The following is a 12,177-nucleotide window of genomic DNA, read 5'->3' on the forward strand; positions in this document are numbered from 1 at the left end:
ACAATTAATTTTAAAAAATGTTTAAATTCACAATAAAAACTCTCAGAACAATAAAAAAAAGACTGGGGATATCACTAAAGCAAAGGAAGAAGGTACCCTTTCTCCAGTTCTACTCAACATCATATTAACATTTCTCAATTGTTTTAAAACACAAGAAAAATAAATACATGTGGTTTTGAATATCTATGTGAATACATACACATTTGTGTGTGTATATGTGTGTGTAAAATGTGTGAGTTTATTTGCTCTATGGGGCCTAAAGTAAATTTTATAAGCATAGTACTCAGATGTTGGCTTTTGATATCAATCTCCAATAAAAGGTACCAGATATCCTTGGGTAAATTGCTCATTCTAGGACTAGATCATGTGGTAACAGAAAAGAAGCACTCAGAAGAAAAACAAATCAACACAAAACAAAACAAAAACAATACTGATGAGAGTATTTATTGGAGTATTTGAGTCAACTGAAAGTGGTTTTATGACTAAATCTGGAACAATTTAAGCACAGAAAAAATAGTCTAAAATACAAAATAAAAATTTATTAATTAAATATATGTAAATAAATGAATAAGTTTAACAAGAGACAAATTTGTGAAGAATTATAAATTTTGCAGTTATACTTACTGCCTTTAAAGAGAGGAGCCTAATTAAGTTTTATGTGTGCATATTGAATCTTTTAGGCAACACAGTATAAAAAGGGGTAGAGGGCCAGAGTCACTATCAATATTCAAAATCATATTAATAAACCACACATAGATGTTTTATGTTATATATAGTAGTGAGATTCATTTATATATAAACATATATATATACTTAATATATATTTTATGTATTTACTTATATACATAAGTATATATATATATAAATGAATCTCACTACAATATATAATTATATTGCACCAATAAAATTCTATAAAATATGGAAGATCTGAGGATGGATAAAAGCCTAAACAATATTAATAATATGTAATATTTCTATAATACTAAAAAATTACTTCATTCCAAAAATCTTCCTTTCAAAGTCTTATTACTTCAGGTTAATTATATGGAAAATATCAAAAAACAAACAAACAAACAAAAGAAATAGAGGAGAATCCAAAAAACTATCTGGTCAGTACTCGTGAAAGCTATGAAGATCAATATATATGAAGAAAATATGAGAAACTCACAGAGTAGGGGATGTAGTAGTTTGCTAACTTTTCCGTAGCAAAATACCATGAACTGAGCAAAAACTAAATTAAATATTTGTCTTTATACCTTTCTGGCATCTAAGGTGTCCAGTGGATACAGCTGGATCTTCTGAGGGCTTTCAGGAAGAATTTCTTCCATGCTTTTTCCCTAGACAAATGGCTTTCTGGCCATCTCTGGTGTTTCTGCAGAAACAACATCTTGACTTCAGCTTTCATCTTAATTTGATGTTATCATTGTGGGCCTGTCTCCAAATTTACTCTCTTTATAAGTACAGCAGTCATATTGTGTTGAGTCCACTCTAATAATTTTACTTTAGCCTAATTACATATGCAAGCACTGTATTTCCAAATAAAATTAGTTTCTAAGATACTGATTTTACATACAGCTTGAAAATATCTTTCTGAAGGAATAGAATATAATTTATTTCAGAAACCTAAGGATACGTGATAATTAAATAAATGTGGTATCTTAGATGAGATCCAAAAACTATCACAAAACAACTACTAAATAAAAACTAGAGAAATCTTTAGTGTGTATGGACTTTAGTCAATAATAGCATAACAATATTGTTTTCTTATATGTAATGATCATATTATATTAATGTAAAATATTAATATATAAAAATAGTGATATGTATAGAACTTTGTACTATCATTTTAGTTTTTCTTGGAAACTAAAACTGTTATAAAATGTAAGACATCCAGTCCACCTCCCTCAGTATCCATGAGGGATTATTTCCTCCATCAACCTTTATGTCAGTCCTTTGCTTGCCCATATCTGGGGTTCTTCCAATATCCATGACCAGCATTTTTAACATTTGTGTTAGTAATTTAAGTCACCCCCTTTCATTAGAAGTAAATTTTCAGTGAAATTATTATTATAGAGATGAATCCAAGTCACCTTCCCCAGATATAAAAGAGATTTCTAAGTTCTGACCTATTCCACAAATCATAATAAAATTCCAGAACACAGTATCTCATGTAGAAATTTATATTAGAGACATCAGAAGATATATTGAAGAAGGACAATGAACTGTGACTTATCCTCACACAATGTAATTGTGTAGGTGGGCTAGGGCTGCATTGCTCCATGTAAAAATATCTCCATAGGGCTAATATTTATTACATTTACATATTTTATGCAAATTGTTAAGGCAAAACTTGGCATACTCTTTGTAGTGTGATTGATTTAAAAGTTTTCTACTTTACTTTTTAAAAAAAATTTATTGGTGCATTGTAGTCATGCATCTTAATGGAGCACAAGATATTAGAGGCATTCACGCACACATCACCCAATTAACTCTTACCTAATTAGATACATTTTACATATAATTCCTTTTCATTTCTTATTATTGTGTTCATTTGAAAAAATCACTTGCACCATTTCACTTCTTCATGAAAAAAAGCCTTTTACATCCTAGTTTATCCTCAAGGAACTGGATACAATTTAAGAAAACAAAATAATATCCTAAAAGATTTAAAGTAACTACTCAGTAGAAAATAACTTCTAAGCCAGGCGTGGTGGTGGCGCACGCTTGTAATCCCCGCGCTTGGGAGGCTGAGACAGGAGGATCACACGGGTTCGAAGCCAGCCTCAGCTACTTAGTGAGGCTCTCAGCAACTTAGTGAGACCCTGTTTCCAAATAAAATATAAAAAAATAAGTCTGGGAGTATAGCCCGGAGGCAGAAAGCCCCTGGGTTCCACCCCCAGTACCACCAAAAAAAAAAAAAATAATAATAATAATAATAATAATAACTTCTATATGTAAGTACATTATTAAACATCTAGAAAAAACTGGAGAGGTATACATTCCCAATATTCTTGAACAAAAATTCTGTAATTGGGCTACAACTTAAATTGCATGGTTTGCTTTTGTAGAGGAGTTCTTAAAAGAAAAGTTTCTCTGTTATCAATCTTCAGAAAATATCTTTAACTTATTTTTCTTAGCTTGGTTGTAGTAGTAGTAGTAGCAGTAGTAGTAGTAGCAGTAGCAACAGCAGTATATGCTAAAAAATGTTACTATTCTATAAAATATTAGAGAGTATATACTAAATAAATAGATAATATATGAAGAACTTTAAAATATATTAAAATACCCCTGGATACTTCTAGGTTACTAATTTCAGCCAAGATCTTTAAATTATGAAAAAAGTAGCTTAAAAACTTTCTGAATGTCTAAAATTGTTTGCATGTGGTATTTGTTTGCTTATTATGTAGTTAACTAGAAAACTGAAACCCTTGTTAACTAATTTAATAGTCAGCAGCATAACCACAGATGTTTGTTTAGTACCAACTTTGTGCCAGCAGATACAGGATAAATAAAGATAAAATAATGCTGATCTAATGTACTTTATATAACTTTGAAAAATGACAGAAAACACAAATATATACACACAAATGTAAAACATTGAACGTAGTAAAATTACTTCAAAGATATTTAAGATAAAGTAAGGACACAGTGGTAGATAACATTAGAAATTTTTTATATACTGCACCATATTAGATTGCTTGGTCTATTGGTTCAGTAACAAATCACCACAAAAATCTCAGCATTTTATTTATCTCCCAGATAAAATATTTTGCATAAGAAAATCTCTATACACTGTGAATAAGTCCTAATTAAAAACTACACTAGAAACTCCTAGAAACTACACAGTTGATTTTTAATGCTAATAATTGTTAGTCCTTAAAAATAATGTATTTAAAAATACTACAAATTCTAGCCTACAAATATTATTTTTAAATAATTAAAATATTGTGAGAAGACATATTATCCAGCATAGTTTTTGAATAAGTAATATTGGTTATTTAGAGTGAGGTGATGGTTAACTCTATCATCAACTGGACAATGTTAAAAGTGGTAGACAGCTAAATATTATTTTTGGTGTGTCTATGAGAATTTTCTAGAAGAGATTAACATTAGAAACTGAGTAAAGTATACTCCCCTCTCCAATGGAGATGGGTACCATTTGGTCTATCAAAGCTGAAATAGAAAATGCAGAGGAATGGGAATTCTATCTGTCTTGTTATTTGAACTGGGATATTGACCTTTTGGGGGTACTTCCACCATTGGCTCTCTTCGTTCTCTTGACTCAGACTGTAACTGCACCATTGGCTATCCAAGATTTACAGAAAACAGGTGGAAGATTATGAGATTCTCAGCCTCCAGAATCATGTAAACCCAAAGAAAGAAGCCACCAGGAGGCAGTTGTATAAAGCAGACATCTGGGTTAAAAATACTGAAGAACTGAGAGATAAAAAAACGAGAAATTGTCAGGAGTTAACTAAATTCTGCTTCTGGTATGAGAAACTTAAAAAAAAAGATGCTAAATCAAGATAAAATCCAAATAATCCATTACAATTACAAAGCTACAGTAATTCAAAAAGTGAGATATTGACATTAAAAATTGACATGGAGACCAATGGAAATGATAAGAGAGCCAAGAATTAAATCTATAGATATATGCTTAACTGAACTTTGGCAATAGTGTGAAGAATACGCAATAGGGAATGGATAATCTTTTCAATAAGTAGTGCTTGGAAAACTGGATATTCATATGTAAAAATAAAATTGGATTATTATCTTAGACTATGTACAAAAAATGCCTGAAAATGTATTAAAAGGCTTGAATAAAAGTCTCTAAAAGAATGCATATAGATGAATATTAGATATTTGATAAAATACTTAACTTTATTAAACAACAAGGAAATTTAAATCAGAACCACATTATCACTTCAAATCTGTCAGGACTGTTACAATAGATGATAAATAGGTAGATAGGTGATAGAAGATAGATAATTGATAGATACATAGGTAAATAGATAAATAGATAAATAGGTAGAGTGCATTATATACTTAAAATTTGGTAAGCAATATCTAATATTAAATATTTATATAATAATAATGTAAGATGAAATAAAATAACATAGCCAAAAAATGAAAAAACAAAGACAGAAGGAAAAAAAGAAGGAAGGAAGGAAGGAAGGAAGGAAGGAAGGAAGGAAGGAATGAATTTACTATAATAAAGTGAAGCTGCGGAAACCTTATGCACATTTCTTGAAAGACTAAATTTGTAAAAATGCTTTAAAAATCACTACAGACTAAACTTAAAAATTCAAAATCTTATAAGCAATTCCATCTTTAGGTGTATGATTAACATAAATGACTACATATGTACACCAAGAGAAAGGTATAGGAATATTTATAACAGCAATATTTGTAATAACAAAAATTGGGGGAAAATACTCCTACCTATGTCATCAGGAAAAGAGATAAAGAATGATGTATTTGAATGATTATGTAGTATATAACAATGAAAATGAATAAACTATAGCTATAGGCAACAGGATTAAGAAGAAAAGAAGCAAGATGACAAAAAGCATATTTCATATGGTCCCAGTTTTATAAATTTTAGATGCAGGGAAAAGTGAATTATATTGTTTGTGACCATATATTATCCAATAAATCTGTTAAAAAAAACAGAAATAACAGTAGTTACTACTGGTAAAATCAGCTTTGTGATTAGAAAAAACTTTAAAGACAGAAATTTGAGTTTCCAGTGATGCTCTACGTATTTCACAGTGTTATGCCTAGATATGTTTGTATTCTCATAATTTTTTCAGCCATGTATTTATTGACTCTCCATTTTCCATATAAGTTATTATTTATAAGTTTTTAAAATAGTGGTAAATAACTCATTTGGTCAAAGAAGTAGCATAATGGATTTTAAAAATTTAGATGTCAAGGAAAATATATCAAAGCTTGTAGTATCCAGAAAATCATTTTGTAATTGAAGATTTAGAGTCTCCACACTTACATTCAGGTAAAAATACTGAAATGTATTGAGGTATTTATCTTAGTTTATCTGATTAAATTATAATAAATGGATGACAGAAATAAATAACAAAGTCAAATAGCAAACAAAATTAAAAACTTAGAAAAAATAAGTATTTAAGGAAAGTGAATATTAAACCTTTACAAACTCTTCTAAAAATCTGAAGAGGAGAAAAACATTTTAAACTCATTGTATCAGTCTCGCATTAGCTTAATGTAAAAGTCAGACAAAGCCGGGCGTGGTGGCGCACGCTTGTAATCCACGCGTTTGGGAGGCAGAGACAGGAGGATCGCGCAGGTTCGAAGCCAGCCGAGCATGCTGGTTTAGGAGACCCTGTTTCCAAAATGAAAATGTAAAAAATGGGTCTGGGAGTGTAGCCCGGAGGTAGAAGGGCTTCCAGGAACCCCAGTACCACCAAAAAAAAAAATAAATAAATAAAAAAAATAAGGCCCAGAGCTCTCATGACCATAGATGGAAAGATCTTCAACCAAGTAGCATATCAACAATAGCAGATTAAAACCAGCCTATACCATGATCAAATAAGATTTATTCCTGACATTTAAGGGTAGTTTAACATGTATAAATCAATCAATGTAACCAATGAAATATTTTGGCAGAATGAGGGAGAAAAATCATATTATTATTTAATATATGCAGAAAAATACTCAACAAAATCCAATATATTTCAAGATTTAAAACTCAATTTTTAGAAGAGATATAAATCAATAATACAATAGTCATATATGACAACCCCATAGCTAACATCCTATGAAATGATGACGTTAATGATGACGTGTTCAAGTTTAATTATTTTACAGTAAACAAGAAAAAGTTTTCTTCTACAAAATTATACGCAATTTACCTTATGTTGTTTTCATGATACACATGCACATATATACTCTCCATACCACATGTGCTTCTGGATTATAGAAATTGATGAAAAATACATATGTATAAGATGCAAGACAAAGTAGCATGTTTCTGTAAAAGCAAAACAGGCTTTTATAGTTCAGGATTATTTTCTCCTCATCCTGAGGCATTTCAAGCAGCTGTGTTGTGACACTGCTTTATTACTCAAGAATTATATATAAAGTTCTCAACTAGACTTGAGCATTCTATTTTTCAAGTTCATATTACATCAGTGAACTAATGTTGAGCCTGCTAACCATCTATAGCCAAGTCGCTCTGAAAGATATTTATGTTTCTCAGTTAGTTGGATAAAAACTAAAATAGACCTACTCTTTCCATTTTGATTAGTAAATTCGGGGATTTGCAGGAGTGTTAAGTCTCTGGTTTTAAAAAGTGCCTCCTTAATACTGTTAAATTAGAAGAATATTGTTACTTGAATTCATAAGGTGACACAAGGGCTCAAGTTTCCTGTTCTGGAGATTGTCTTTGTTTCCTCAACTCAATTTTGCACAGCACAACTACCTTCAAGTTATAGCCTGTGTGTTGTTGGGGAAGCATTCGCTAAGGGTATCGGTTACCTTTTAAGAATGTTACTCAGAAATTGAATAACCACCTTATCAGCAGATAGAATTTAGTCACATAATTATAATCCTAAAGCAAGAATGAGGAGGAAAAGAAGCAGGTGAGGGTGCAGAGGTTGGCATAGCCTAACTGTTAAAGCCCCCAAACAAGACCGTAAGTTTAGAGGTTAGCAGTTTCCATGATATTTTATTGCATACTCCCATCAACTGAAACTATTAAGCACATAATTCAAACATATTTATCAAATATATAAAATATACATATACTGGGCTGGGATGTAGCTGAGTGGCAAAGTGCTTGCCTGGTATTTGCACTGCAAGTCCAAAAAACAAAAAACAAAAACAAAAAAGGGCCCCCTTTAATTTACATATACTGTTCTGATGCATTATATGCACTTCAAAGCAACATATACTAGATAGAATAGAACTTATAGGAGCAAATAGATAATACTTTAAATATTCAGTTTATATGATTGTTAAAAGTATTTTTGCTCTCAGCCAGGCATGGTGGTGCACACTTGTAATCCCAGCATCCTAGAGGCTGAGACAAGAGGATCGCGGTTTGCAGACAGTCTCAGCTACTTAGTGAGGTCCTTGGCAACTCAGTGAGACTCTGTTTCAAATAGAGAATTAAAACAATAGTGCTGGGAGTGTAGCTCTGAGGCATAATGCCCCTGGGTTCCATCCCTAGCACCGCAAAACAAAAAAACAAAAAAATAAAAACAAATTGCTCCATAAAGTTTACCTGCATATAAGGGTATTCATTTTTAAATCTCACTGGAATATGAAAGTTATGATATAAGAATTTAGATGTTAAGGCATAATTATATTCAATATGAGCTTCAGCATTCCTGTCAGTGAATACACATCTCTCTTCAGACAATGGTCCTGTATGGTGAAATCAAAGAATTCTTCAGTAAGAGGAAGTGTAAATCAAGGGGTTGACTTTTGACAGTCCTAAGCATTTATCACTGAAAAATTAGTTCTACTGCCATGTGTGGTGGCACATTCAGCTAATCCGAGTACTTGGGAAGCTTAAATAGAAGGATCACAGGCTTCAGGTCGGTCTCAGCAACTCAGAAAGACACTGATACAAAATACAAAATATAATAGGAAAGAGTCTATAATTCAGATGTGGAATGCCCCTGCATTAATGTCAAGTACCAAAAATGATGAATAAACAAGTTAATTAATTAATGCTGGTACTATTTAGGGCAAGTGGAAAATCCACAACTATTGGCCTTCCTGGTCACTAGTCTCTTATCTTTTTAAGGCAAACAACCCCCGAAAGATTCTTCTTCTTCTATTAAACTTCAAGTTTCTTTAAAAAAATTTCTAAAGCATAGTCAAGTATTTGCTTTGATAAAGAGACTACATATCCCAGTGCAATTCTTGTTTGTTGGGCAAAAATACAATCTACATCTTTAGCTGTAATAGTTAAGTGGTGGTCACCATTCACTTACAGTTTCGAAAGCATTTGGAGTTCATAGTTTTCAGATCTAATTAGAATAGTTTTCTTTTAGTTTCCGTTTGTAACTGTGTGATATAGCTGAAAACTTAGCTTTATTCGGAGTACTGGTCTCAGATTCTCTAACCCTAAATGCTTAGTCATACAGCATTTTTATCTTAAAATTTGAAATAAATGCCAAGATAACAAATGTAAGTTATTAATAATGACATTGTATACACTTTAATCAGCAGTAAGTGGTATCTCATAAAGCAATACCTGTTTATATCAATTGATATGCTTAATTTATACTGCGTCATATACTTATTCAATAGCTGAGATTATAGTGGTCTCGAGACTATATTTAAAATAGAGGCATGCAGTGCTTTCAGACCTAATAGAACTTTTGATCCATGTATTTGCTGAACCAGGCTCCGTGATGGACTGCTGACTAGCTCTGCCTCTGTCGCTCTGTTACTTGGCTATATTAGCCTCTGATCAGCCATCAGAACAGAGCATTTTACTCATTTCTGTCCCCCTACATCTGTTCCAAAAGATGCCATGCACAGCAAATTAGGGATCAAAAATACCAATCTGGCACAGGTGTTTAGGTCACAAACTTTCATTTTTAAACAAGTAGTTGAGAAATAATCTTTATTTTGCCACAACAGAAATGAACTAAAATGTGCTATGCCATATTTGTTTATTTATAAAGAAGATTCTGTTATTTTGGTTGTTTATCTTAGATTTTTCTTATAGAATATTTATATCCTTTATTTTGCCTTTAACCTTTACACTCAGGGAGGAAATACATAGAAGAAATATATCAAACCTTACCAGAATGTTTATTGCAGTCTGAAAAATATAAAATATAATTAAATCTGTATTTTGTGTGTGTGTGTGTGTGAGTCTGAGAATGGAACCCAAGGGACCTTTGACCTCTGAGCTACAACCCCTGCCCTATTTTTTATTCTTTATTTTGAAACAGGGTCTCACTAAATTACAGAGTGCTTCACTAAGTAGCCGAGGCTGTCTGCAAACCCTGATCCTCTGGTCTCAGCCTCCTGAATGCTGGGATTACAAGCCTGCCCCACCATGCTAGGCCTAAATCTGTATTCTTGCTGCATATAATAAAAGATAAGTAGACATTTAATTCCTTGTTGATTATTCTATTCTCCATGAAAATAAAAATAGTATTTTCAAATGTGAAAGTTTCAAACTTCTGTTCTATGTTATAGAATAAACTTTAGTTTCAAACTTGGTTTTATTCACAGATTCTGTATTTAAATGATTACATGGAAGTTTAAAAAGTATAGCAGTAAAAAAATAGAAACCATTTTTTTCTATTTGATGTATGAAATTCTTAGGATTCATTTCTCTATCAAGTATCACTTTAATATCATATCTTTTACTCTTTCAAACAGGTTATTGATTTTTCATGGTTTCATCTCTCAATCAAAGCCTAACATGAAAACATGTTTGTTGACTTGAGCCTTGATGTAAAATTTAGTTTAACTCTTTTTGTAGTAATATGTTTGTCAGTGGCATAGCAATTTTCCTGTCACTGAAACTAGTAGACCTCCTAAATGCTTTGCTCACCAGGGTATAAAATTATTGTTTTCTTCATCTAGATTGTTCAAGCCAACAAATGCTAATAAAAAAATAAAACTGTCTTAAGCAAATTCATTACATTCCACAGAGCTGAAACTGATTTCTTTTCTGCCACAGTAGTTCTTACATGATTTTGAAGCGTAGGCTCAAAAGCAGTTAGAGGAAAAGACACTTCCCCAGGCTGCTGTATGTACGAGTGTTGGCTATGCTTATCCCATGAGAGAAACAAACTGAGCTTCTATCCTAGAACATTATGTGTGTCTCTGTACTTTTTATGCACCTAATAAAGATGTTAATGTGAGATTTGGAATTAGGAAGGAACAATTTTTATGTATGGATTTCTTAAAAAATATTCATTTCTCTACCAAGTGCACACGCATATATGCCACTATCACTATAAGCTACATTATGATGTGAGACTATAATGCACCTATAAAAATATAAAAATATGCAATATGTACTCCTCATCACATTTATTATAGTTTGGTCTCTTACCTCAGGTGACACTGCTAGCTTGGGGAAAGAGGAGCTTGAGATGAAACAAATCAACTTCTAAAATAGATCAATGAGTCTAGTTTTTACTCATTCACCAAAGTCCAGAAAACCTCTCTATCAGCATGATTATTTTATTAAATGGCACTTAATAAGACAAATTTTTGTTAATCTCTTTTAAATGTTTAAATATGTGCTGTCAATTTTAAAATCATAGTTTTTTATAAAATGGACAAGTTTCACTTGATATGTATTCTTTTTCTTGTTGTTTTGTTTTGTTTTCTGCAGAACTGAGGATTGAACACAGGGGCATTCTATCTCTGAGCTACACTCCTAGCCCTATTTTTTTTTCATTCTTTATTTTGAAACAGGGTCTCACTAAGTTGCAGGGAGCCTCACTAAGTAGCTGAGGCTGGCCTTGAACATGCAATCCTCTTGTCTCAGCCTCTCAAGTACTGGGATTACAAGTGTGCACCACTACACGGTTTATTTGTATTTTTATATTCAACTCATCTCTAGAGAAACATGAAAATTAGAGATTAGCTGATAACTAGTAAGGAAAGGGTTCTCTGGTCTCTCATCTACTTTTAATTTTCTCAGTCATATATATGATGAAAAAAAGATTTCTTATATCACATTTGTTATTATGCTTTGCCAAAATGTCTTTTGATACTATATTTTGCTTCTTAGAGAGTCTTGTTTTCTTTCCTTTTCATTTTATTTGTAGAATCTTAGTTATAAGAAAGAGTTATTTTTCATACTTGGAGTTCTAATAGTTGTTATGTTTAGACTGCTGCTAGCACATCTTTGATTGGGCTACCAAAATTTAACAGTTGGTAACCCCACTTATTTGTAGCCAGAGGGAGCCATTAGCTTTAATGAGGCAGCTTTCCTCATATACTTGAATCAGATTGGCAATCAGCTTCCTGGTAATTGGATTAGTAGAATACTGAGTTTCAAGTTTCTTTGGCAATTTGCATATTCATATGAGCTCTGCTTCCTCTGATTTATAACTCTTTTATGTATATTTACATGACAGTCTTTCAATTTACAAGTGAATGGCCATCCAAAAAAGAATTTGATTGATTTGAACTAACTCATATTTACATGGA

Source organism: Muscardinus avellanarius, assembly GCF_963383645.1.
Source record: "Muscardinus avellanarius genome assembly, chromosome: 11".
NCBI lineage: Eukaryota > Metazoa > Chordata > Mammalia > Rodentia > Gliridae > Muscardinus > Muscardinus avellanarius.